The sequence below is a fragment of the Hyla sarda genome, chromosome 4, assembly GCF_029499605.1.
Source record: "Hyla sarda isolate aHylSar1 chromosome 4, aHylSar1.hap1, whole genome shotgun sequence".
In the NCBI taxonomy this organism is placed as follows: Eukaryota; Metazoa; Chordata; class Amphibia; order Anura; family Hylidae; genus Hyla; species Hyla sarda.
In genome coordinates, this window is record NC_079192.1 from 89,099,483 (window position 1) to 89,125,731 (window position 26,249).

The 26,249-nt window shown below is 47.6% G+C and overlaps 1 long non-coding RNA gene and 1 pseudogene across 1 annotated transcript; one reads left to right on the plus strand and one right to left on the minus strand.

Annotated features, from left to right (window-relative positions):
* The first annotated feature begins 6,791 nt into the window (after nt 1–6,791).
* On the plus strand, nt 6,792–7,573 carry LOC130368181 (uncharacterized). Its single transcript, XR_008892323.1, has 3 exons — nt 6,792–6,928; nt 7,029–7,193; nt 7,296–7,573. It is a non-coding gene; the product is annotated as an uncharacterized LOC130368181 (long non-coding RNA).
* A 5,594-nt stretch (nt 7,574–13,167) lies between these two features.
* On the minus strand, nt 13,168–13,305 carry LOC130267908 (U2 spliceosomal RNA; annotated as a pseudogene).
* Nucleotides 13,306–26,249: the final 12,944 nt, after the last annotated feature.

The window sequence follows — 26,249 nt, forward strand, 5'->3', positions numbered from 1 at the left end:
ATAGCTAGAGAAGCTCGCCTAGAGGACGCCCACATCCGGAGCCCCTCAGGCCACACGGGTTTCACCTATCATCAAGGTAGTCGCAGGTCTAGTATAGATAGGTTTTATTTAAAGGAGGAAGCTGTCTCTTCCGTAGTGTCCGTGGTTGAGGTGGAGTTCTCCGATCACTGTATGATTTTGTTTTCCCTGAATGTTTCAGAGACCCCCCGGATGGGAAAAGGTTATTGGAAGCTGAATTCGTCCCTCCTGGAGGAAGCGGAAGTAAGACAGTCCTTTGAGGATTTTCTTCAGAGCCAGGTACCTTTACTGGGCCTATGTAGTAGTAAGTCAGAGTGGTGGGAGATATTCAAGAAGCGGGTTGCGGGGTTCTTCCGCCAGCTCTCGAGCCTCAGGTCCCTGAACAGGTAGCGCCTGTATCAGGGTCTGAGGAGGAAACTCGAGCTTCTCGTCTCGACTGGAGGTAGCCGAGAGGATATCTCCAGAGTGAAGTCCTTGCTGATGAGGTGTCAGTACGATAGGCACACATCTTTGGTTTTTGAGAGGGATTTCGGGAAGTACCGCTCGCCCGACCCTTACAGAAACTGTAAGATGTCAGTGAGTAGTAAAGTCATTTCAGGACTGATTGATAGTACAGGATCTCTGAATCGGTCCAGATCAGGGATCTTGGAGGTCGTCAGATCCTTCTACTCGCACCTCTTGGGAAGGAAGGATCTAGATCAAGACAAGATGTCGGCTTTCCTGGCTGAAACCATTCCTGAGCCACGGGTAGACCCCTCTCTTGATGTTTTGGCAGAAGAAATCAGGGAAGAGGAAGTGAGACTGGCGATCGAGTGGCTCGCCCCTAAGAAGTCGCCAGGTCCGGATGGCTTAACATCCGAGTGGTACAGGACCTTTAAGGAGTCTTTAGCTCCCCTCTTGACTGAGGTATTCAATGAGTGTCTCTACTCGGGCACTCTGACGAATTTAATGATGAGGTCAGCCCTGATTCTTCTGTCAAAGGGTAAAGATCCCAGCCGTATTGAGAATTGGAGGCCCATAGCTCTTCTCAATACGGACAGGAAGCTTCTGGCTAAGATACTGTTTAATCGGCTGGTGAAGTTTGCACCCCGGCTCCTTTCGGGGGCTCAGCACTGCTCTGTTCCAGGCCGAAGCACCTTAAGTGCGGTCCTTAGTGTCAGGGAGGCAGTGGAGCGGAGTAGAGCGGGTTTCTGGAAGGGGTACTTGCTGTCCCTGGATCAGGCCAAAGCGTTTGATCGGGTGAACCACGAGTACCTCTGGTCCGTCCTCCTGAGATATGGCTTACCGAGTACTTTTGTTAATTGGCTTAAGATCTTGTATGCAGGGGCAGAGAGTTTCCCACTGGTGAACGGTTGGTCTGGCCGCTGTTTTGAGGTGGGGTCCGAAGTCCGTCAGGGTTGTCCTTTGAGCCTGCTTTTATACGTGTTTGCGATCGATCCCTTCGTCCGGAGGGTAGATTGTGGGCCGTTGGCGGGAGTCAGGATGAGTCTGGCGGAGCTGGATGTCACCCAGAGAGTGGTGGCGTACGCTGACGATGTCACTATTTTTGTCTCCTCGCGAGAGGAGGTCGATGTGGTGATGTCGGAAGTGGACCGCTACTCGGAGGCATCTGGGTCTAAGATCAACCGGGATAAGTGTGAGAGTCTCTGGCTGGGAGGGGGAGATCCCACGTTTGATCTCCCGGACACTCTTCCCGGGCCCCAAGAGTCAGCAAAAGTTTTGGGCATCATATTCGGCCAGGATGATTATCCAACCAAAAACTGGGATGGTAAGCTCCAGGATGCCGCTCAGAAGGTGGACCAATGGAAGGGTTGGTCTATGACCCTCAGGGAAAGGGTACACCTGATCAAATCGTACCTGCTCCACCTTGTTTATCTATCTGCAGCGTATGTATCTTGAAAGAAGCTTACTACATTAGAATCTACAGCCTGTTTTTCCAACTGTTATGGGGAAACAGGATGAACCTAGTCAAGAGGGAGGTTACGTACCGCACTAGGAGACTAGGGGGTTTATCTATGGTAAACCCTGTGGTGTTCTTAACCAACACCTTCTTGAAAGCTAACATCTCAAACCTCTGGTCAGAGAGGGCTTCTCCGTGGGTACTCTCCTGCAGGGAATGGTTTCGGCCTTTCTTCCAGGAATGGGAGACAGGAGGGCAAGTGAAGGACCTCCGTAAGCCCCATGGATATCTTCCGGCTTACGCTACCCCGACTCTGAAGGCGATACGTCGGTGGGGTCTGGGAGTGTGGGAGATCAGGACCCAGTGAAGGCAGTTCCTTGACAAACGGGTTTCTGTTGACCCACTTCCAGAAGCCTCTGGCGCTCAGGGACTGCCCAGGTCAGGATCTGAGGGTGGGGTTGTACCTTTTAAGCATGAAAAGGATCCCCCAGAAGTTTTGGGACTTGGCCTGGCGCTGCTTTCAGGGGAAGCTATATGTGAGGGACAATTTGAAGTGTAGGAACTCTGATTACCGGGGTGTGGGTGAGGGTACAGTTTTAGTGTAGGGTTTTTCCTAGGGTTTTCTATTGATTTTGTAGGTGTTTTCTGTAGTGCATATATTTTGTTTATATTATATTTTATTTATATAGTAAATTTAGTAATTTTGTACCTATATTGTGTTATATCTATATTGTTTCATATTGTTTCATGTTATAGCGTTATGGTAGCCGGACCAGTTGTTGTGTTGATATGTGGTTTATTTTGTTTATTTCAGTTATTTGGTCTGTTTTATGTTTTCTTTGGTATTTTCTTTAGTCCCGGATAGAGGATCCAGTTACTTTGGACGTTTTGTAAGTGAATGTATGTGTGATATGATTATTTTTATTATTTTTATTATTATTATTATTATTACAATATACATTTTTTTTGTAATTTTTTTTTTATTTATTTATTTATTTATTATTTTAATATATGAGAAAAAAAATATATATAGATAGATTAAAAAAATATAAAAAATGTAAAAAATAAATTAAAAAATATATAAAAAAAATAAAATGTAAAAAAACATACAATAATTATTTTTTATTTTATTTATTTATTCATTTTTTTTTTTTTAGGTGTGCTTGCTACTTTTCTGTTTAGTTTTCTTGTTGCGTGTTCCCAAGTATGGATGGTTTTGAGTTATAGTCGGGTAATGATAACTTTTATGTTTATATTTTGACAAGCCAAGTTGTGCTATTTTATTTTATTTTATTTTATTTAGTCCGGAGGCTGCGGCGACGTTGATCGGCGGGCGGCGTAACGTGCTTCTGAAGAGGACGGCTCCCGGGATCCTACAGAAGCCGGTAAGTTGATCTGGAGGGCTACAGTCTGAGACTGTGGTCTCTAACTGTAGCCCTCCAGATGTTGCAAAACTGCAACTCCCAGCATGCCCAGACAGCTGTTTGAGCATGCTGGAATATGTAGTTTTGCAACAGCTGGAGGGCTGCAGTTTGAGACCACTATACAGTGGTCTCTAAACTATATCCCTCCAGATCTTGCAAAGCTACAACTCCTAGCATGCCCACATAGCTGTTTGTTGTCTGGGCATGCTGGGAGTTGTAGTTTTGCAACATCTGGAGGTCCACAGTTTGGAGATCACTGTGCAGTGGTTTAAAAACTGTAGCTCTCCAGATGTTGCAAAACTGCAATCCCCAGCATGCCCAGAAAGCAAACAGCTGTCTCGGCATGCTGGGAATTGTAGTTGGGTACCTCCAGCTGTTGCATAACTACATCTCCCAGCATGCCCTTCGGTGATTAGTACATGCTGGGTGTAGTTGTAGTTTTGCAACAGCTTGAGGCACACTGATTGGAAAATACTGAGTTAGGTAACAGAACCTAACTGAAGGTTTTCCAACCAGTGTGCCTCCAGCTGTTGCAAAAGTACAACTACCAGCATGCACGGTCTGTCAGTACATGCTGGTAGTTGTAGTTTTGAAACAGCTGGAGGTTTGCCCCCCCCATGTGAATGTACAGGGTACATTCACACAAACAGGTTTACAGTAAATTTCCTGCTTCAAGTTTGGGCTGCGGCAAATTTTTCGCTGCAGCGCAAACTCCTAGCGGGAAATTCACCGTAGCACGCCTGTGTGAATGTACCCTAAAAACACTACACTACACTAACACATAATAAAGGGTAAAACACTACATGTACACCCCCTTACACTGTCCCCCCCCAATAAAAAATTAAAAACGTCTTGTACGGCAGGGTTTCCAAAACGGAGCCTCCAGCTGTTGCAAAACAACAACTCCCAGCATTTCTGGACAGCCACTAACTGTCCAGGCATGCTGAGAGTTTAGCAACAGCTGGAGGCACCCTGTTTGGGAATCACTGGCGTAGAATACCCCTATGTCCACCCCTGTGCAATCCCTAATTTAGTCCTCAAATGCGCATGGCGCTCTCTCACTTCGGAGCCCTGTCGTATTTCAAGGAAACAGTTTAGGGCCACATATGGGGTATCTCCGTACTCGGGAGAAATTGCACTACAAATTTTGCGGGTCTTTCTTTCCTTTTACCGCTTGTGAAAAGGAAAAGTTGGGGGCTACACCAGCCTGTTAGTGTAAAAAAAAAAAAATAATTACACTAACATGCTGGTGTTGCCCCATACTTTTTATTTCCACAAGCGGTAAAAGGAAAAAAAGACCCCCAAAATTTGTAACGCAATTTCTCCTAAGTACGGAAATACCCCAGATGTGAGCGTAAAATGCTCTGCGGGCTCACAACAAGGCTCAGGAATGAGAGCGCACCATGTACATTTGAGGCCTAAATTGGTGATTTGCACAGGGGTGGCTGATTGTACAGCGGTTCTGACAAACACAAAAAAATAAATACCCACATGTGACCCTATTTTGGAAACTACACCCCTCACCGAACGTGACAAGGGGTATAATGAGCATGAACACCCCACAGGTGTTTGACGAATTTTCATTAAAGTTGGATGGGAAAATGAAAAAATATATATTTTTTCACTAAAATGCTGGTGTTACCCTAAAATTTTCATTTTCACAAGGGAAAATAGGAAAAAAGCGCCCCCCAAATTTGTAACCCCATCTCTTCTGAGTAAGAACACACCCCATATGTGAATTTAAAGTGCTCTGCGGGTGAACTACAATGCTCAGAAGAGAAGGAGCGCCATTGGTATTTTGTAGAGAAAATTTGTCCGGAATTGAAGGCCACATGTGTTTACAAAGCCCCCATAGTGCCAGAACAATGGACCCCGGACACATGTGATTTCCATTTTGGAAACTACACCCCTCACGTAATGTAATAAGGGGTACATTGAGAATTTACGCCCCACAGGTGTCTGACAGATTTTTGGAACAGTGGTCCATAAAAATGAAAAATTAAATTTTTCATTTGCACAGCCCACTGTTCCAAAGATCTGTGGGGTGTAAATACTCACTGCACCCCTTATTAAATTCTGTGAGGGGTGTAGTTTCCAAAATGGGGTCGCATGTGGGGGGGTCCACTGTTCTGGCACCACGGGGGGCTTTGTAAACGCACATGGCCCTGACCATTCCAAACTAATTCTCTTTCCAAAAGCTCAATGGCGCTCCTCCTCTTCTGAGCATTGTAGTTCGCCAGAACTTTCACAGAAATAAAGCCGTTCACTGCGGCATCTTGGTCATTAGATCGGTCAGCCTGGTCCCAGCCGGAGTGGTTGTGGTGCAAAACTGTGCAGCTAGGAAAAAACCGCCAGTAAGTGCCCGCTGCATTCACCAGCACAGAAAGCCATATATGCCAGCGGAAAGCCGCCACATAAATGCTGCACGTGCTGTATGCCGCAACTATGCAAATATATCTAGCACAGCCTGCAGCCTGTTCACACCTATTATGAAAACATTCATTTCAGCTGGGATTACACTTGGCGTGTTTGTCATAAAAAACACCATGCTCGCTGCGGGCACATGTTAGGTTGGAATCAATAGGGTAATATGAAACACCAGACACTAATGGGGGTTTCTTCATCCTTTTATGGTGTTTTTAGGCTATCAAATCTGTGGGATGCCGAGAGCATGTTTTTTTTTTTTTTTTTTTTGGGGGGGGGGGGGGGTATTTTCTCACTATTTTTTTTCTATAGAAATCCTTCAGTGAAATGATGAAAGAATCACATGACTTGTTATGAGAAAAGCCAGAGGGAAAAAAAACACCAAAGAAAAAACACTTCCTATAATAATAATAATAATAATAATAATGATGATGATGATGATAATAATAATACACATTGGGACAGATGTATGAAAACCTGTGCAAGGGTCAAGTGGAAGAGTTGCCCATAGCAACCAATCAGATTGCTTCTTTCACTTTTCAGAGGCCTTTTTAAAAATGAAAGAAACTACCTGATTGGTTGCTATGGGCAACTGGTCCACTTTCCCTCTTCCCTGGTTTTGATAAATCTCTACGACCACGACCACTTTAAATCAATGGCTGCTGGGACGTCTGACTAGTGACATCCTTCGCTTCAGACCGCAACGTCAGGGACGTCACTCGTCAGACGTCCCGGCGGCCAGCGCTGCTCATTGAGCCTACCGGAGTAGCATTGATCTATGTAAGAAACCTATGGGCCCAGGCTGTTGGGGCCACCAAATGATATTACATATACAGAATGTCTGGTTAGGAGAAACAAATATAACGCACCCACAGGGAGTGGCGCCATTTTAATAAAATTTGTCAAAAACCTTAGATAACAGTCATACAGAATATATTAGAAAGCTTTTTTGATTTTCAGCCAATCAGAGAGCAGCACTACTGAAATAGAACTCCCAGGAGGTAACAGCGTGTCACACATGTGATGTCATAACCATTGTCCACCAAAGAGCAGCACTGAGCAGAAATAACACGGCTCCTGTTCATTCTCCATCAGTGAGGGGCCGGTGCTGGACACTGTGTAGAGACGCGGGAATGCAAAGTCATACACATGACTGTGACTGGTAAGTGTTACATTGTTGTGTCCAAAAGATCTTTAGTGCAGTTCCATGTGTATTTCTATGATAAACATGTAAATAATTTATCTTTTTTTTCTTATCTTAGATGCACTATCTCCAGGACATGGAGTAGCATTTCCGGACCTACAGCAAGACGTTGGATGAAGGCATAGCCCCAGAAATAACACTGGTCCTGTTCATCAGTGAGGGGCCGGTGCTGGACACTGTGTAGGGACACGGGAATGCAAAGTCATGAACATGACTGTGACTGGTAAGTGTTACATTGTTTTGTCCAAAAGGTCTTTATTGCAGTTCCATGTGTATTTCTATGATAAACATGTAAATAATCTATCTTTTTTGTCCCCTATCTTAGATGCACTATTTCCAGGACATGGAGTAGCATTTCGGGACCTACAGCAAGACGTTGGATGAAGGCACAGGCCTAGGAATCATGCACATACACAGAAACATTTGCCCAAATTCTAGAGGTAACCTCCTTTAGTATGCCCAGAGGAAGGGCCATACAGTAGCCATGGATTCCCTACAGGTTTCCTCCCCTCTGGAGGTTTTTCCTGTCCTGAGTATTAGTTACTGTACGCTCTTTGTGAGTGATGGGAGGTTACAAAAAATCCCCTACACAAACATTTTAATAAATTATAAATAAAGTTCCCCTTTTTTTTAAACTGTTCTTTGACTTGTTCGACTCATTTATTTATTTCTGTGTGTGAAAATAGAGTTAGCAAAACATGGATGACCAAAGCTGCTCTCCTGCACGATCTGCATAATGTGGTGCAGAGAGAGGCAACTGGTGCTGGGTGGTGCAGTTTATGAGGCAAACGTAGAACACCCAGCAAGTTCCATGCACAAGCCTTTTTCTGATGAATGGGACTCATGCAGGGAACTTGCTAGGGGTCATACGGTTGCAAAGGATCAACTTTTGGGTACATGAACTGTCCCTTAAAGGGGTACTCCGCCTCTAGATATCTTATCCCCTATGTAAAGGATAGGGGATAAGATGTCTGATCAAGGGGATCCTGCTGCTGGGACCCCAGCAATCTCTATGCAGCAACCAAAATTCTAAATAGTATGTTTAGATCACTGGTTCCTGTGGCAGAATTTGTGACATCATGCCACACCTTCTTGTGACATCACACCACCTCCCATAGACATAAATGGAAAGGGCGTGGTGTGAGGTCACGACCCGCACCACGAGAACCCAGAGTTCTAAATATATTATTTGGAACGCCGGGTGCTGCATGAAGATCGCGGGGGTCCCAGTGATCAGTCATCTTTTGTCCTATCCTTAAGGTAGGGGATAAGATATCTAGGGGCGGAGTACCACTTTAAGGAATTAGAGAGTGTAGGCATGCCTTACTTTTTTTTTTTTTAAAGCCGAGGAACGTGCTCTCGATTCACCCAAAGTGCAAGAAAAAGTGCAAACGTGTTACACTAAAAAAACATGCACAAAGGATGCGGTCTATCGCAAGCCCTTCTCCGATAGGAGAGAGGCCCCCCAACAAACCTTACCCTTCACCTCCGGACCAAAAGGTACCTGCGACGTTCCAGGTTCAATGTCCCTTTTCGCCGAAGCTACTAGGGGACCACAAATGCTCCCGGCATCCCCCTTGGCGTTAGCCAAGATATTTGCCCGCAGAGCCGATAACGGTAGGTACCCTGCCAAAGCAGGAGTACCCGGGGTGTTTGCAGGGAGGTGTGGAACCTAATGGCCACACACCTCCCCTAGACCGCCAGGAGGGACACCCAGAAGGGCTACCGCATCCTGACAAATCCTGTGAACACACAACACGCAAAAAGTGACACAGTGAGACAAAAAGAAATAAATAAGTGAATGTGTGCAGATATACTGCCCGGACATCCGGCCGGATCTATAAAAATTTCTCTGATCCTAGCCAGAAGGCCGGGAATCAAGAGGTGAGTGCCACAAGGTAGACTTGTGCATTAGAAAAAGTTTTGTTTCATTTCGTTTCGTTTTTTCGTTTTGGAAAAAAATTTTGGTTCGGCAATATTTTCGGTTTAGATTTTTCGGATACATTCGGTATTCGGGTATTCGGGTTGATTTTTTTCAGATACATTCGGTATTCGGGTACATTCGGTAAATTTTTTATTTTTTTTTGGACTTTAGCGATCCTAAAAAAATATGGCCATACCTTTTTTATTAAAATTTTGTAGGGTACCATAAAAAAATCATAATAAGAAAGATACAGTAGTGATGGAAAAAATAGTATCTAACGAAATGTATCTTTTTTATTATGAAATGTTTATTCATTTTTAAACAGGGATCAATTTATGTGAGCGGGTAAAGCACTAAAAATGCAGCCGACAATAGTAAAAATGTAGTGTGTGCGTGTTTTTCACTTTTTTATAAAACATTTTTTAGGTAGTACTACTACTCTCAGCATGGAACACACTCTTCCATGATGGGAGTAGTAGTTACCTGTACTAATTGACAGATCGCAGGGGTCCCTTGCGATCCTCTTGTATAATGTATAGATGCGGCGGCTGCTCTTCTATGGTCCCCTGCACTCACGTATATATACACATATTCATATTTCCCGCAGAGCTGTGATTGGCCAGATGGTTCCAGCAAATCACAGCTCTCTGTGAGAAATAGGAATATGTGTATATATATGGCCGTGCAGGGGACCATAGGAGAACGGCCGCCGCATTCATACATTATACTGGAGGATCGCAGCGGCTGTCAGGATTGATACCCGCAGTGATCTTTCCTTTACTACAAGTACTACCACTCCCAACATGGAGTACACTCTGCTCCATGCTGGGAGCTGTAGTACCTGCATTAATAGACAGATCGCAGCGGGTGTCAGAAGTTACACTTGCTGCGATATGTCTATTAATGCAGGTACTACAGCTCCCAGCATGGAGCAGAGTGTACTCCATGTTGGGAGTGGTAGTACTTGTAGTAAGGAACAGATCCCAGGGATGTCACTTCTCATGACACCCGCTGCGATCCTCCTGATGTGAATGTCGGGATCAGCTGTTCTCAGGGCTACAGAGCCGGGAGAACAGCTGACGCTGAGCCGTAGGTATACATCGTATATCTACTGCCCAGCAAGAACTTACAGTGAGCCTGCAATGTGTATACAGTATACACATTGCTGGCTCACTTAACCCCTTGCTGAGCTGTGCGCTATGCGCAAGCCCAGCAAGGGAAGAGTTAACTTACACTGCTGGACAGTGTAGGTTAACCCTTTGGGCGGTATACACTATATACAGCTATCTATAGATAGCTGTATACAGTGTATACAGAAGACGAAGTCCAGCTTACTTCCCCCGAGTCCCGGGCAGGTCCGTGTAGCTCCGCCCCCTAGTGATGACGTCATTAGGGGCGGAGCTACAGAAGGGAACAGGGCTAGTTTATCTGAAGCTCTGTTCACATTGTACGTTTTGTATAATGTGAACAGACCCTTCTGGCAGTGTCTACCCAGACAGGGAGACTCCAGCTGTTGCTAAACTACAACTACCAGCATGCCCAGACAGCCAAAGGCTGTCTGGGCATGCTGGGAGTTGTAGTTGTGCACCAATTGGTGGCTCCCTGTTTGGGTAGACATTGCATCATGGGTGCTCTCCCCAGCGGACAGCGCCAAAAATGTCATAACCAATTTTTTGTGTTTTTTTTCTTCTCGTTTCAGATCCGTGTATGCAGAGGATTACTGCGGATTCGATGGATTACGGTGGATTATTTTTTTTTTCCTTTAATAAAATGGTTAACGAGGGCTGTGGGGGAGTGTTTTTTTTAAATAAAATAATTTTTCCAATGTGTTGTGTTTTTTTTTATTTTTATTGAATTTTCAGGGTTAGTAGTGGAAGCTGTCTTATTGACTGAATCCATTACTAGGCCAGGGCTTAGTGCTAACCCCCAATTATTACCCCGGTACCCACCGCCACAGGGGTGCCGGGAAGAGCCAGTACCAACAGGCCCGGAGCTGTTGCTGTTTGGTTGGTATTGTGCTGAGAATGAAAATACGGGGAACCCTATGCGTTTTTTTTTTAAATTTAAATAAAAAAAAATAAAAAATAAAAACGCATAGGGTTCCCCGTATTTTCATTCTCAGCACAATACCAACCAAACAGCAACAGCCTGACGTTACCAGTGTGGGCGAGGACCATTGTTACTGGCCCTCCCCAGCCTAAATAACGCCAGCCTGTTACCGCCTAGGCCCAGGAGCGCCATTTTTGACGCTCCGGGCCTGTTGGTACCGGCTCTTCCCGGCACCCTTGTGGCGGTGGGTACCGGGGTAATAATTGGGGGTTAGCGCTAGCTGTTTTTGTGGCGAGCACTAAGCCCTGGCCTAGTAATGGATTCCGTCAATAAGACAGCTTCCACTACTAACCCTGAAAATTCAATAAAAAAAAAAAACACAACACATTGGAAAAATTATTTTATTTAAAAAAGCACTCCCCCACAGCCCTCGTTAACCATTTTATTAAAGGAAAAAAAAATAATCCGCCGTAATCCATCGAATCCGCAGTAATCCTCTGCATACACGGATCTGAAACGAAAAAAAACACAAAAAAAATGGTTATGACATATCTGGCGCTGTCTGCTGGGGAGAGCACCCATGATGCAATGTCTACCCAAACAGGGAGCCACCAATTGGTGCAAAACTACAACTCCCAGTATGCCCGGGACTCGAGGGAAGTAAGCTGGACTTCGTCTTCTGTATACACTGTATACAGCTATCTATAGATAGCTGTATATAGTGTATACCGCCCAAAGGGTTAACCTACACTGTCCAGCAGTGTAAGTTAACTCTTCCCTTGCTGGGCTTGCGCATAGTGCACAGCTCAGCAAGGGGTTAAGTGCGCCAGCAATGTGTATACTATATACACATTGCAGGCTCACTGTAAGTTCTTGCTGGGCAGTAGATATACGATGTATACCTACGGCTCAGCGTCAGCTGTTCTCCCGGCTCTGTAGCCCTGAGAACAGCTGATCCCGACATTCACATCAGGAGGATCGCAGCGGGTGTCAGGAGGAGTGACATCCCTGGGATCTGTCCCTTACTGCAGGTACTAATACTCCCAACATGGAGAACACTCTGCTCCATGCTGGGAGCTGTAGTACCTGCATTAATAGACATATCGCAGCAAGTGTAACTTCTGACACCCACTGCGATCTGTCTATTAATGCAGGTACTACAGCTCCCAGCATGGAGCAGAGTGTACTCCATGTTGGGAGTGGTCGTACTTGTAGTAAAGGAAAGATCACTGCGGGTATCACTCCTGACAGCCGCTGCGATCCTCCAGTATAATGTATGAATGCGGCGGCCGTTCTCCTATGGTCCCCTGCATGGCCGTATATATACACATATTCCTATTTCTCACAGAGAGCTGTGATTGGCTGGAATGATCTGGCCAATCACAGCTCTGCGGGAAATATGAATATGTGTATATATACGTGAGTGCAGGGGACCATAGAAGAGCAGCCGCCGCATCTATACATTATACAAGAGGATCGCAAGGGACCCCTGCGATCTGTCAATTAGTACAGGTAACTACTACTCCCATCATGGAACAGGGTGTTCCATGCTGGGAGTAGTAGTACTACCTAAAAAATATTTTTTTTTAAAGTGAAAAACACGCACACACTACATTTTTACTATTGTCGGCTACATTTTTAGTGCTTTACCCGCTCACATAAATTGATCCCTGTTTAAAAATGAATAAACATTTCATAATAAAAATGATACATTTCGTTAGATACAATTTTTTTCATCACTACTGTATCTTTTTTATTATGATTTTTTTATGATACCCTACGAAATTTTAATAAAAAAAGGTATCTCCATAATTTTATAGGATCGCTAAAGTCCAAAAAAAGAATAAAAAGATTTACCGAATGTTCTGGAAATAACGAATGTATTCGTTACTTTGCTATTCGTATTGTCGTGGCAATTCGGGAATGTTCAAAATATGTTTTCGTGCATTCGGATCGGTCCGAATGCACGAAAACGGTAAAATTCGGTAAATTAGACATTCGTGCCGAACCGAATTGCACATGTCTACCACAAGGTGAAGAGATTATGGTGCCCGTGCTTCAACTCAGTGAGCCTATCCTCCCAGTGAGCTTCGGCACCTCGGGGTCACCACTCCCCGAGGCACAAAAGTACCTCGGCTCTAGACCCTCTCAGCCTCATGGCGAGACCCGGAGGGAACAGGTCACATCGGGGCAGCCGTCGAGCTGATTCCTCAGAACCAGCCCCGGAAAGCCCTGGTACACCTGCATCCTTCATGCAGCACCCATCCCCACCAGCCCCATACCGGCGTCACCGTACACCGACATGAAAAACTGTTAAGAACAGATACTACACTTGATCTTAGCCAAAAGGCCGAGAAGCGAACAAACAGCAAGTTCCATGCACAAGCCTTTTTCTGATGAATGGGACTCATGCAGGGAACTTGCTAGGGGTCATACGGTTGCAAAGGATCAACTTTTGGGTACATGAACTGTCCCTTAAAGGGGTACTCCGCCTCTAGATATCTTATCCCCTATGTAAAGGATAGGGGATAAGATGTCTGATCAAGGGGATCCTGCTGCTGGGACCCCAGCAATCTCCATGCAGCAACCAAAATTCTAAATAGTATGTTTAGATCACTGGTTCCTGTGGTAAGATTCGTGACATCATGCCACACCTTCTTGTGACATCACACCACCTCCCATAGACATAAATGGAAAGGGCGTGGCGTGAGGTCATGACCCGCACCACGAGAACCCAGAGTTCTAAATATATTATTCAGAACGCCGGGTGCTGCATGAAGATCGCGGGGATCCCAGTGATCAGTCATCTTTTGTCCTATCTTTAAGGTAGGGGATAAGATATCTAGGGGCGGAGTACCACTTTAAGGAATTAGAGAGTGTAGGCATGCCTTACAAGCAGGTAGAAAAAGAACAGCTGGGAGAAATGACAGGACACGAAGCAATGTTTGGCTGGGACTGATTTTGGGTGTGTTCTGGCCAATTAAAGGAGAACTATGGCAAAAATTAACTTATCCCCTATCCATGGGTTATGGGATAAGTAGCTGATCGTGCGGGGTCCCCCTGCAATACCTGGGAAGAGACCCGTCGCTCAGTGAGAAGCGCTCGCTGCAGACGTCAAATCTCAATTTCCCTGAACCCCCCCCCTTCCTTCATGTCCACCACAGACGCCCCCAGACTGCTGTCTCTTACAGAGTTTTATGCCCAGAAATGGTTGGCTACTCACTTTGTCAGTAGATTCTCATCCTAAATATGAAGACAATCGGGGAAATGTACCTGTGGAGAGGAAATGTTGTCCAGTTGCTCTAAGCAACCAATCAGATCACTTCTTTTATTTTTCAGAGGTCTTCTCAAGAATGAAAGAAGCAATCTGATTGGTTGCTGGGGGCAACCTGATGAAAACATCTTTTTTTTCTTTAACAACTACAGTACTACAACTCCCATTGTAGTGTGTCTGTTCAACCTGTGCCTCCTCCGACCCTGACCTTTAGGGGGGCACAGACGGACCACACTGGGGGTTGTAGTACTTTCATTTTTACAGTTCCCCTATAACTCTGCAGCTTTGGTAGAAGTATGAGGCTCAGCCTTAGAGTCAGTGTATCTGGCTGCTCCGGTGTTCTTCTATTTTACAGCCTGGACCCTGTTCTCCTCCACACTGGTCCCTGTGGTCCGGTCAGATGGTTCTGGACTGGGGCTGAACGGTTGCTTGAGGGATTTAGTGGCACATTTTTTTGGGACTTCAGTTGTTGGATGACCTCTCTCTTCAGTGGCTGCTGATATTCGTAGTACAGAATTTACAGGTGTTACGTAAAAGGGGTACTCCAGGGGAAATTTTTTTTAATTTTTTTTTAAATCAACTGGTGCCAGAAAGTTAAACAGATTTGTAAATTACTTCTTAAAAATCTTAATCCTTACAGTACTTATCAGCTGCCGTATGCTATAGAGGAAGTTGTATAGTTCTTTTCGGGCTGACTACAGTGCTCTCTGTGAGTAGGAGCAAATCTCCATAGTAAACTTCTCCTACTCCGGACAGTTCCTAACATGGACAGAGGTGTCAGCAGAGAGCACTTCCTGTGGAACACAGCAGCTGTTGGGTGTGTCTGACTTCCAGAGTTTTCCAGAGAGAGAGGATTGTAGCAGTGTTTCCTACAGCCATTTCCCCAGGAGGGTGGCAGCTTCCTTGGGAGAGACTCCTGCTATGGAGCCCCAGACTTCCACCCCTCGAACTAGGCCGGCAGGGGGTGGGAGTGAGAGAGCTACGGCCGATTCCCAGGACAGGGTGAGAAGATCCAGCAGGCTCCGCAGTAATGTGGAGCCCACTCCCCCGTCCGTCGCTGGAAACCGCAAGGCGTCCGATAAGAAGTTTATGATTATGTCTTCGGGGACTGTGTCTGATATTATGGAACCCCAGCAATGAGGGGTGAAGGGTCCCAGGGAGTCGCTAGCTACTTTCGGTTCCCGCATGCAGACAAATCTAGTAGAATATGAGCAGCTGGGGAAAAAGCTGAAAATCATAAGGGAAGACCTGAGGTTTGCTCGCTACAAAACAGATAACTCTGCCAAGGCTATGAGGGCTAAGTTTGCTGCCAGGGTGTGTCAGCTGAAGGCAGAGGAGCAGAAGGTGGTGAGAGCCCGAATGCTGATTGTAGCGGGAGCGGCCATGTTTAAAGAAAAATTGAAGAATGAAGACCGCTATAAAACCATGCGGACCCCTGTGAAGGAGGAAGAGGATAGTCAGGGGGAGGAAGAGTGCTTGTGTGTCACGGAGGAGAAGATGGAGGAAGGTGGTGAGGGAGATGGCGGCAGTGAGGGTGATGAGAGTGAGGGGGATGTGTGATACCCTGTGTACCCCTAAGACCTCTGTCACCCCGAGTGCGGATTACATCAACCCTGCCCAAGTCGCCTTACCAGCCACCTCTGAGGAAAGTGACAGTAATGATGGCGGTGACAGTGGACTGGTCTGTGGGGGGCTCTTGCGGGCCATAGTGATGCAATAGTCACCCACCCATCTGGAAAATTTCAGTTTTGGCCAGGACCTGGGCCCTGAGGAGAGGAAGAGGAAGAAAAAGAAGAAGAAAAAAAAGGCTGAGGAGCAGATAAAGTTTGTTTTCTCTCCTATCCAGCAGTCTGGGCCACCTGAAATGTTGGTTCAGGCTGCTGGGCCCCCCACCCTGCCAGATCCCGCTTCTGCTGTGGAACGGGACCAGCACGGGGGGTACAGTGCTGCATCCAATATGGCCGCGGGTGCTACAGTCAAGCCTCCTGCTGGTAGGGAAGAGCAGGAAGGGCTAATAGTGGGCAATAGCTATGCGGCAGTTTGCAAGGGGAGCGGTTCCCCGAGTATTGTGAGCAATGTTACTAGCCCTGCGGGGCACTTCTCTGAGAGGGGGGGGAGTGTCCAGGCGCCTGAGGTGTGTGGTGAGATCTTCTGCTCGGGGGGCGGTCCCCTGGGCGCTGCTAGTAGTGTCGGTGCTGCGGGGCACTCCCCTGAGAGGGGGGGGAGCGTCCAGGTGTAAGAACCTGCTGCTGAGCCCGTGCGGTTGGGCGCAGTGTGTGGCGCAGGCACTGCAGGGATCTCCCCTGTGAGAGAGGGGAGTCCCTGCGCATCAGTGGCAGGAGGAGTGGTGGAGGTGCGCCTGGAGGGGCAGCCTCAGCTTCGGGAGGTGATGTCGGCGGTGACATCTCGAATAGAGGAGGAGTCAGGGTCGCCGACAATGGCAGCCGCCGGTGACCTGAAAATGTACAAAAAGGCCAAGCTAAAGCATGTCCAGGCTAGCCCAGAGGTAGTGGGTGAAGCAGCTGCTGATCCCAAAAATATTGTCAATAAAAGCAATGTTAATACAAGGTGTGTGAAAGATGGGAGAGGTAGTGCTGTGGATAAGAGGGGTGTATGTGGCAGTGGTAGTGGTGCAAATGGGAGGAGTGGTAGTGGTGCAGATGGGAGGAGTGGTAGTGGTGTAGATGGGAGGAGTGGTAGTGGTGTGAATGAGAGTGGTGATAGTGGAGTGAATGAGAGGAGTGGTAGTGGTGCAGATGGGAGGAGTGGTAGTGGAGTGATCGGGAGGAGTGGCAGTGAAGTGAATAAGAGTGGTGATAATGGAGTGAATAGGAGGGGTGGTAGTGGTGTGAATGAGAGGAGTGGTAGTGGTGCAGATGGGAGGAGTAGTGTTGCGAATGAGAGTAGTAGTAGTGGTGTGGATGGTAGGAATAAGAGTGGCTTTTGTGGCAGTACAGGTGGCCTAGGCGGGGATGTAGGGACGGTGTCTGGTCCGGCTGCCCCCCCCCCGGTCGTCAGGAGTTATGCAAGTGTGGCGGATGGGGTTTCAGTAGGATCTTTACCTCCTGCATCTGGTGAAGGTCAGTTGCAACGGCGCCTCCTGGAGGCACTAAAGAGAGGAGAAAGGACGCTCCAGGTAGAGGGAAAGGAGATGGGCCTGTCTTTTTGGGTGGAGAGACATGGTCTGGGAGCGTTCCGAGAGAGGAATGGGGAGACCGTATGGTCCCTCCAGACACCCGGGCAGGAGGTAGGTTGCAGGAATGTGGCCCGTTTGGTCTGGAAAGGCGAAGATGCGTGCCCCCAAAGGGGCATGGTGGTGGAGCTTCTTTTCCAGATGGGTTTCAGGGCTGGGGACATCTTTGCCCTGATCCACCCCTTCGGCTCCTCCGAGTTTGACGTCAGCTTTGTTAGGCCGGAAGAACTAGATCTCTTTTGGTCTAATTATGAGCTGATGAAAAACGAGCCCGGATGGCGAGATTTCGCTGTAAAAGCGGTATCTCGCCAGAGTATGGTAAAGAAAGTGACCGTTTTGACCCGTAACGAGTCACTTTCTTGTTATGACATTATGACCTGGCTGGGCAGGTACGGGGAGGTGACGGACGTCCCCCGGAAGAACTTTGACGAGCACAATATATGGTCTGGGGCCTGGACGTTTTCCGTTCGTCTCAGGCGTTCAGGGAACATGGTCACCCACATCCCTTCGGCCGTCTTTCTGGGACGCGACAGGATTCAGATCTTCTACCAGGGGCAGCCGAGGCTGTGTCACAGGTGTGGTGACCCAAACCACTTTAGTGCCAACTGCACTCAGCAGATATGCGCCCTCTGCTGTGCGGTGGGTCATCTGGCGGCCACCTGTGGGCAGATCGGTGTAACTTGTGTGGTGACTTAGGTCACCCGTTCAGCCGGTGTCCACGCTCGTTCTCTAACACTGTGACCGCCCCGGCTGGGGAGAGCCTAACGGTTGCCCCTGCGGGGGAGGGGACTAGTGGAGGAGAGGGGGCACCAAAGCCAGTGAAGGAAAAACCTAAGACCCCCTCTATGCGGAGGCGAGAGGAGAAGCGCAGGTTTGAGAGGGCCCTTGAGAATGCCCAGGTGCCAGGGGTGGCTCGGGGTCCCACTCCAGACACTGGCTCAGAAGGAGGTCAGAATAACTCTGAGGCTTTGGGTGGGGCCGAACTGGATGAGGAGATAGGGAGACTGCGTAGGGAAGAAGGTCAAGATGCTCCTTCCTCCAGTCATGCCTCTGAATCCGAAACTGTGGATGAGGAGGAGAAGGAGGGGCAGACAGTAAATGGTGGCCAGGAAAAGAAGAAGAGGAGGAAGAAGGGTAAGAGTAAGGCAGCGCCGTCCTCTTCAGTTGTAGCCTCAGACCATAGAAGGAACAACTCAGTCTCTGACCCTCTGATCGTCCTTTCAAATCGATATGAGGCCCTTGGGGATACCATCTCCCCTCCTCTTCTCGAGGGTCCGGAGGCAGTGCGGCCTCCAGGAGGTGCTGAGCCTCCATCCTCTGGGGCAGTTTCCTCAGGGGCTGAGGTAACACCAGATGCTGAAGGTAAAGATCCTGGGATGGATATATCCCTGAGTTTAAAAAGAGGCAAAGGGTCTTCTTCCGATTCAGATGGGGGTGGAGGGAAGGAGAGGAAGAAGGTTTAAGGGGTGAGGCCATCTAACTCAATCACCCAGGATGGCGGCACTCACCCCACTGACGTTGGCATCCATTAACTGTGCCAGCATAAAATCAGATACGGCTAGATTCGCAGCCTTTGATTTTCTCGGCCGTGTTGAAGCCGACATTTTCTTTTTACAAGAGACCAGGTTGTCAGATCTAGCCTCCCTGGTAAAAGCCAGAAGAGAGTGGAGGCGTGGTCCCTCCCACTGGTCTCTTGCGGCTGAGCCGTATAGTGGGGTGGCGGTCCTTTTTACCGCTCCTGTTGAATGCAGATGGGTTATTGAGTTAGAAATGGGGAGGTGCCTGATCTTAGATGTCTTCATGAAGGGATAAGAGCTCCGGCTCATTAACATCTACGCCCCGCAAACTAAGCGGGGCCGTAAAGATCTCTTTATAAGGATTAAGCCCTTTCTTTTTACGAGTCGGCAAGTGATCTTTGGAGGGGACTTCAATAATGTCACGAGGTCCCAAGATAGGAGAGGCTCCAATGGTCCGCTGACTTGCGATAGTGTGGCACTGATTAGCATAGCTAGAGAAGCTCGCCTAGAGGACGCCCACATCCGGAGCCCCTCAAGCCACATGGGTTTCACCTATCATCAAGGTAGTCGCAGGTCTAGAATAGATAGGTTTTATTTAAAGGAGGAAGCCGTATCTTCCGCAGTGTCCGTGGTTGAGGTGGAGTTCTCCAACCACTGTATGATTTTGTTTTCCCTGAATGTTTCAGAGACCCCCCGGATGGGAAAAGGTTTTGGAAGCTGAATTTGTCCCTCCTGGAGGAAGCGGAGATAAGACAGTCCTTTGAGAATTTTCTTCAGAGTCAGGTACCTTTACTGGGCCTATGTAGTAGTAAGTCAGAGTGGTGGGAGATATTCAAGAAGCGGGTTGCGGGGTTCTTCCGCCAGCTCTCGAGCCTCAGGTCCCTGAACAGGTATCGCCTGTATCAGGGTCTGAGGAGGAAACTCGAGCTTCTTGTCTCGACTGGAGGTAGCCGTGAGGATATCTCCAGAGTGAAATCCTTGCTGATGGGGTGTCAGTACGATAGGCACGCATCTTTGGTTTTTGAGAGGGATTTCGGGAAGTACCGCTCGCCTGACCCTTACAGAAACTGTAAGATGTCAGTGAGTAGTAAAGTCATTTCAGGACTGATTGATAGTACAGGATCTCTGAATCGGTCCAGACAAGGGATCTTGGAGGTCGTCAGATCCTTCTACTCACACCTCTTGGGAAGGAAGGATCTAGATCAAGACAAGATGTCGGCTTTCCTGGCTGAAACCATTCCTGAGCCAGGGGTAGACCCCTCTCTTGATGTTTTGGCAGAAGAAATCAGGGAAGAGGAAGTGAGACTGGAGATCGAGGGGCTCGCCCCTAAGAAGTCGCCAGGTCCGGATGGCTTAACATCCGAGTGGTACAGGACCTTTAAGGAGTCTTTAGCTCCCCTCTTGACTGAGGTATTCAATGAGTGTCTCTCCTCGGGCACTCTGCCGAAGTCAATGAGGAGGTCAGCCCTGATTCTTCTCTCAAAGGGTAAAGATCTCAGCCGAATTGAGAATTGGAGGCCCATAGCTCTTCTCAATACGGACAGGAAGCTTCTGGCCAAGATACTGTTTAATCGGCTGGTGAAGTTTGCACCCCGGCTCCTTTCGGGGGCTCAGCACTGCTCTGTTCCAGGCCGAAGCACCTTAAGTGCGGTCCTTAGTGTCAGGGAGGCAGTGGAGCGGAGTAGTACTGGTTCCTGGAAGGGGTACTTTCTGTCCCTGGATCAGGCCAAAGCGTTTGATCGGGTGAACCACGAGTACCTCTGGTCCATCCTCCTGAGATATGGCTTACCGAGTACTTTTGTTAATTGTCTTAAGATCTTGTATGCAGGGGCAGAGAGTTTCCCACTGGTGAACGGTTGGTCTGGCCGCTCTTTTGAGGTGGGGTCCGGAGTCCGTCAGGGTTGTCCTTTGAGCCTGCTTTTATACGTGTTTGCGATCGATCCCTTTGTCCGGAGGGTAGATTGTGGGCCGTTGGCGGGAGTCGGGATGAGTCTGGCGGAGCTGGATGTCGCCCAGAGAGTGGTGGCGTACGCTGACGATTTCACTATTTTCGTCTCCTCGCGAGAGGAGGTCGACGTGGTGATGTCGGAAGTGGACCGCTACTCGGAGGCATCTGGGTCTAAGATCAACCGGGATAAGTGTGAGAGTCTCTGGCTGGGAGGGGGAGATCCCACGTTTGATCTCCCGGACACCCTTCCAGGGCCCCAAGAGTCAGCAAAAGTTTTGGGCATCATATTCGGCCAGGATGATTATCCCACCAAAAACTGGGATGGTAAGCTCCAGGATGCCGCTCAGAAGGTGGACCAATGGAAGGGTTGGTCTATGACCCTCAGGGAAAGGGTACACCTGATCAAATCGTACCTGCTCCCCTTGTTTATCTATCTGGGCAGCGTATGTATCTTGCCAGAAGCTTACTACACTAGGATCTACAGCCTGTTTTTCCAACTGTTATGGGGAAACAGGATGAACCTAGTCAAGAGGGAGGTTACGTACCGCACGAGGAGACTAGGGGGTTTATCTATGGTAAACCCTGTGGTGTTCTTAACCAACACCTTCTTGAAAGCTAACATCTCAAACCTCTGGTCAGAGAGGGCTTCTCCGTGGGTACTCTCCTGCAGGGAATGGTTTCGGCCTTTCTTCCAGGAATGGGAGACAGGAGGGCAAGTGAAGGACCTCCGTACGCCCCATGGATATCTTCCGGCTTATGCTACCCCGACTCTGAAGGCGATACGTCGGTGTGGTCTGGGAGTGTGGGAGATCAGGACCCAGTCAAGGCAGTTCCTTGACAAACGACTTGACCAACTTCCAGAAGCCTCTGGCGCTCAGGGACTGCCCAGGTCGGGATCTGAGGATGGAGTTGTACCTTTTAAACATGAAAAGGATCCCCCAGAAGTTTTGGGACTTGGCCTGGCGCTGCTTTCAGGGGAAGCTATATGTGAGGGACAATTTGAAGTGTAGGAACTCTGATGACCGGGGATGTCCCCGAGAAGAGTGCGGGGACACGCTGGAAAGCATGGACCATTTCCTGCTTCATTGTCCCTTTAATATAGGGGTTTACAACAGGGTGGGTGCTTCCATCGGCTGGAATCAACTTGCCGGCCTGGGCTTATGGGGCATTCAGGAACCTGGGTGGCCAAGATCGGGGCACTTTATACTTAGTTAGTTTAGTGGTTAGGTACTACACGTGGAATGCACGGTGCTTAGTGTCGACCCAACAGAAAATCCTCTCCGAGGTGGAGGTCTGTAGGAACATCATCGGTGACCTCGGGAAGATCAGGTCTTTGGAGTATGGCAGTCTTGGTAACAGTAGGGCTTCTCTCCTATGGAGAGGGTTTTCTTTTGATGTGCCCTAGGTACTAGACCTTTTAGGTAGAGTACCTTTATTATGGTTAGGGACAGTGTTATAGGGATAGAGATAGGATGAGAACAGGGTTAGTTTGAATGGAGGGATAGGATTAGGGAGAATTGTAGGGGGAGTTAGGGAAAGAGTGTAAAATTATTTTGAATGAATCAAGTCTGCCATCCTTCTTCCTGGTGGAGGGCTAATGCATGTGCACTTTTTCAAGAAAAAGAAAAGAAAAACAGTATAAAAATCCAACGATAGAGCAAAACATTCGCCATTTGGATACAGAGCTGTGAAATAGGGTCATTAGGACATGTGGACATATGGACTGATACATGAGCAGTATGTAGTCAGAACAGTATTTCATCATATCAACAGTAGAGCTACACACTTCAAGAATCCCATTCAAACGTGTATGCATAAACATTGTAAACGTGTACCCCCTTGACAGATATAGCAATGGTGTATTCATGATGGAAGTTGTAGGGCCCCCAAGGTATACCCGATGACTCCCAAACAGTACCACTCAGTGGAACTGAAGGGCCTAACTATTTCTGCAATTTCGTCTGTTGAATAATGCTCTAGAATAAACACTTCCCACTTATCAAAGAATTTGGTAGTGCGTGTGGTCTCATGTCTCTCCGAGTCAAGCCTATCGAGGTTGCATAGACGCTTCATTTGGGAAGTCACCATAAAAATAGTAGGTGGTGAGGATGACAGCCATGAATCAAAAATACATCTCAATGCCACCAATAGTATAATATGGACCAATTGGGGTACTTTCGGTAGGGAGTGTCGTGAGTGGTCAGGTGGTCTGAATTGATGAAACAGTAGAGCTCTTGGAGAGTTAGACAGAGTCACATTCCATGTTTGTGTAATATAGGTGAGCAGTATTCTCCAGTAGGGTACTATGTGAGAGCAAGTCCAAACGCCATGCCAAAGGTCAGTTAGGGGAGTGGAACATTTGGGGCAGGCAGTGATCCTATCCGGGAAATTGGGAGTCGGTAAGATGTTAAAACCATAGATCGCCCTATGAGCAAGTTTAAAGTACGTTTCTCGCCATCGTTCATTAATGACACACCTACGTATGATCGACCACCCACGTAATATACAGTCAGAGATATCCACATCAGGGATCCATTTGGACCAGGAAGCAAATATTTTAGAGGGGTCCGTCTTGATCAACATCTTTTTAAGTGTCACGTATATGGAGGATATCGACAGCTTATGAGGGACCGAACCAATAAGGTAATCTAGGGCATGGTCATGTGTTTCTATCTTAGGGTTGCGTAAGCGTGAGAAAAAAAAAGAATATAACTGATTTAAAGGGAATATATGGGAGGGTGGCAGTTGAAAGGTGTTCAATAAGGTTTGAGGAGATAGCCAGCGTTTGTTGGGTTTATCAATAAGATCGCATGCAGAAGATAGACCCTGGTGTGCCCACAAAGTGAATGTGTGTGTAGGGATGGTTGCAGGCAATTCGGGATGACAAGTCAACGGGTGATATTTAGAGACCAGGAATGGTAGCTTAAATAATTTACGAACTTCCTTCCATGTGGCCACGGTGTCCCTTAGAAGGACAGATCGTTTCATTAAGCTGGGCATTTTCGCATAAGCGATGTGTAACAGGATCCGCAGATCCCAGGGGTGCGCGAGCGCCCTTTCCAAATCGCCTACCACATGAATGGAAGAGCCATGGATCCAATCGATCACAAAACCAAACAAGCAAGAAAGATTGTATCCCCTCACGTTAGGGAAATTCAGTCCCCCCTCCTGCTTGTCTAGCATTAATTTGTGTAGAGCAATGCGGGGACGCTTGCCCACCCATATAAATTTAGTGAAGGCCAAATTTAATTTATGTATATCTGCGTGTTTAAGGAGTAGTGGTAAGGTCTGGAGTGGATATAGGAGCCGCGCGAAACTAATCATTTTAACTAAATGACATCTCCCCATGAAGGTTAGAGGAAGGCCATGCCATCTTGTCAGTTCTGTGCATATTTTGGATATGATTGGGGGGAAGTTAAGAAAATAAATCGTATTAGGAGTTTTTCCCACTTTGATCCCCAAATAGGTAACCGAGGAATCCGCTATGCGTATACCCAATTGAGTTATGTTAGCCACCCATCGCGGCGGGTGTACACCCAATGGAAGTAGTTCCGATTTGGAGACGTTGACCCTATATCCCGAGAAGGTGCCAAAGAGGGTTAGGTGGTCAAGAATAACATGCAGTGAGGTGTCTGGGTCATTTAAGAAGAGCAAAATGTCGTCTGCGAACATGGTAAGTTTCACCTCCCGCTCTCCGACCTTGATGCCCTCGTACACTGGGGATGTCAGTAATGATCGCGCTAGAGGTTCCAATACAAGGTCGAAGAGAAGGGGCGAAAGAGGGCAACCCTGTCTCGTTCCTTCAAATAATGCAATGGGTGATGACAGTATCCCTGGCGTGTAGATCCTGGCCGTGGGCGCCCTATATACTCCCGTTAAATAATTACGAAACGCACCGTGCAGGCCCGCCCGGTCTAGCACCATCCCCAACCAGTCCCATCTCAAATTATCGAAGACCTTTTCGGCGTCAAGAGCCAGTAGAGCTGGTCGATCTCCTGGTTGAGGGCTATGCTGGAGCCGGTCCAAGACGGCCACGACCGTTCTGATATTCATGGTTGCGGATCATTGTCTGATAAAGCCTACCTGGTGGGTATCCACTAGTGTCGGCATGAACCTCGCCAGTCTGTCTGCTAGAATTTTGGACAAGATTTTGACATCCTGGTTTATCAATGATATGGGCCTGTATGAGCCGGGATCCCTTAAGTCTTTACCCTTTTTAGGCAATACTTTAATATAGGCCATAGAAGCTTCATCAGGGATATTGCCCGTAGATAGAAATTCCTTGTATACATCGGTAAGTAGTGGTGAAAGTTGTGGTAAAAGCGATTTAAAGAATTCCCCGGTGTACCCGTCAGGGCCTGGCGCTTTATTGTTATGTAAATTGCGGATGACAGCCTGAATTTCTGCCTCTGTGACTGGAGCATTAAGCACCTCCCTCTGGTCATCCGACAGAGAGGGGAGATCAAGACTCCTCAAAAATGTTTCTCCTGCCAGTAGGTTAGAAGGGGAGTCTGCATATAAAGTGGCATAAAAGTTTTCTAAAATTTTATTAATGGCGTGAGGGTCGTGTTTTAAAGTACCCGTGGAGTCGGTAAGTGTAGTTATGTGGGAGGGGGGCTGTCTCCCTTTCGCCAGGCAAGCCAAAAGACGTCCAGCTTTGTTGCCGTGACGGAAGAGATCAACCTCAAATTGGGATCTTTTCATACGCTCATGTCTGTCTAGCCATATCTCGTAGTCAGATTTGGCCTGTTTCCATGCCTCCTTATGTGATTCGTTCGGGGAATTAAGAAAAAGAGCGTAGGCTTCCTTTAGGCGAGAGCTGGTGGCTAGAAGTTGTGTGCGGGATTTGCGCTTTAGTGCCGAGATATGGGCTATCAACCGTCCCCTGAGGACTGCCTTCCCTGTTTCCCAGAACAATACCGGGTTTTGCCTGTGTGAGTCATTTGTAGTCGCAAATTCTAACCACCAGGCCCTGAGCAACTCCACGAAGTCCTCGTCTTTTGTCAGATAGGAAGGAAATCTCCAGAGTATATCAATTCGCTTGGGGCAAGAGGGAAATAGGTGTAAGATTATTGGGGCATGGTCTGATAATGCCAGATCTCCAAAGTCCACCGAACACAACCGATAGCTCAACTCCATGCTCATAAGAAAATAATCTAATCTCGACCATGATCCGTGGACACTGGAGAAATGCGTAAACTCTCTATCGTCCGGATGAACAAGTCTCCAGGTATCCACTAAGCCCAATTGGTCCATGAAGGGTGCGAGAACACAATCCCGAGCTCTCGGTAATGGGTTGTGAACATTAGGGTTGTTCCGGTCTACTCGGACATCCAGAACGGTATTAAGGTCGCCCCCTATCAGTTTCCTGTCT